Raw genomic sequence first — 2,500 nt, forward strand, 5'->3', positions numbered from 1 at the left:
CGCCTCCTACCTCCGCACCACCTGAAGTACATTCTAAGCCCTGGCCCCCAAACCTTTGACGGAGAGGGGGGTCGATAGTCCACTTCTTAAGCAATAGTCCGGTGGGGGAGAAACGGCTAACCCGCACCTTATATTGACATAGGCTAGCATATGGAGTAACCCTCGTTGAACCAAGGCCCCCCGACCCGCTTTGGCTGATCGGGGGGTTCCGGGAGCAAATTCTGGTGGGCGAGTACAGTGGATCCTAGATCGATCGAACAAGGTAACTTCGAAAACAAACTCCCGAATCTTTCCCAAACAGCTCTTCCATAGTTTTTCCAGTCCGCAGCAACGACTCAGGTTTGGATGGGCGAAATCACGACGGCAGCCACAAAAAAATGGATCTCCGACATCACACAACCCGACACACCTAAGTTTCGCGAGGCTCGGCCCCTCTTCCCCTTCGGATGTCCCCCTTCGGTACACCACCACATCATGCCATCCAGTCTGGAGCGTCGCCGACTCCCGTTGGCCAAGGTAGGGCCAACACAAGAGTAGCGGACGAACCAGTCATCTGGTCTTACCGGAGAAAGGGAGAGGTAGACTGCCACCACCAAACCCCACCCAAGCACACACCAGGCAGCAAAAAGCCATCATCCTAAAAGATGGTCCCACTTCACAAGACGAGGAGGTTCCCCGTCCTTCATTCCAACCCCAGGTGAGAACACACACACCCTTCTTTGCGATGGATAAAAGGCAAAAAGAGAGGGCAAAAAGCCAACGGCAAATTCCAACCAGACCCCCAGAGGCACACACCACAAAAAGTGAAGCCAGAGAGAGCCAGACAAAGAGAAGGATAGAGAGAGAGGGAGAGTTAGACCCCCGGAAGAGAATCATAGGTGCTGCGGCCTTTTTCGGGAATGTGACCAGGAAAGAGAGAAACCGACGAGGCCGATACACACATTAAAAAATGAAAAAGTAACCATCACCGCGAAGGATTTTCCTCAAAAGACAAATCAGCAAGAAGTATGTCCAATCCTGGGGCCCATCGCCCCTCCAAATTAATGGAGGGGTCGGATAGAAATTTATAGAAATGTTACTTTTGTGAAACCCCTAGCCGACGAGAGAACTCTCACCGGTTTCGAAGTTCCATTTTCACATTCCGACCTGGGATGTTATGACTCCTCGGCCCACACTGCGAACGCGTCCCACACCCCTCCAAGTTTATCAGGAATTTCACCTGAGCTTGCAATAGAGATCGAGCGCGGTGGCGGTCACAGTGGTGGTCGACCAGGCGGAGCTTGAACGGCCTCGGCAAACACTTCTCCCCACCCTCCCAAATGAATGAGAGAATGGCTTGACAATACCGAGGCCATCGCCCCCCGCCAAAAATGGTTACTAGCTCTTGGGACTCGCTGCGACGTTACGCGTATCGGCACAAGACCAACCCTCTTTTTCCAGTCGCCCGCGCACCAAAAAAAATTTTGGCAGCGGGACTCACAATCCTTGACAGCCAGCTCACCATATAATACTCGGCGACCCTCCGCGGGACCTCCTCAGAGGGTCGCGTCGCCGGGAAACTAACCCCACTCCTCACTGATCCAAGGTAACACGCCAGAAGTATCCAGGTAACCCCAGTAGTATCCAGGTATCCCCCTGCGAACGTCGGTACTGGGCTCAAAGAAGGCAGCGAGCAGTCGGGACCCGTAGGCACCGAGCAACCGTCACCCCCTCACGACTTTTCCCGAGACGCTTCAGAGGAACCCTTCCCCACATAGTACTCTCTGTGGGATTCGGCAGGCCCCCCCGTCCTACTGCACTAAGGAAGTTCCGAGACACACTTTTTTTTGTGGAAGACCACCCACCCTCCCTGTCCTGCCTGCTATCCCCGCCGCGACTCCTGGTCCCGGCCCTCCTCCCCGACTTCCTCCTTGTCCCGCTGCGAGTCCCGGACCTCCTCCCCACTACCTACTCCCGCCGCGAGTCCCAGTCCCGGCCTTCCTCCTCCTCCTCCTCTTCCCTAGTCCCGGCGCGAGTCCCGGACCTCCTCCCCCACTTCCTAGTCCCGTCGCGAGTCCCGGACCTCCTCCCCCTCTTCCTAGTCCCGGCGCGAGTCCCGGACCTCCTCCTTCTCTTCCTTGTCCTGCCGCGAGTCCCAGTCCCGTCGCGAGTCCCGGACTTCCTCTTCTCTTCCTTGTCCCGCCGCGACTCCCTAGTCCCGTGGCGAGTCCCGGACTTCCTCCTCCTCTTCCTTGTCCCGCCGCGACTCCCTAGTCCCGTGCGCGAGTCCCGGACTTCCTCCTCCTCTTCCTTGTCCCGCCGCGACTCCCTAGTCCCGGCGCGAGTCCCGTCCCGCGCGAGTCCCGGACTTCCTCCTCCTCTTCCTTGTCCCGCCGCGACTCCCTAGTCCCGGCGCGAGTCCCAGTCCCGTCGCGAGTCCCGGACTTCCTCCTCCTCTTCCTTGTCCCGCCGCGACTCCCTAGTCCCGGCGCGAGTCCCAGTCCCGTCGCGAGTCCCGGAC

Source organism: Physcomitrium patens, chromosome 6 (assembly GCF_059467195.1).
Source record: "Physcomitrium patens ecotype Gransden chromosome 6, ASM5946719v1, whole genome shotgun sequence".
NCBI lineage: Eukaryota > Viridiplantae > Streptophyta > Bryopsida > Funariales > Funariaceae > Physcomitrium > Physcomitrium patens.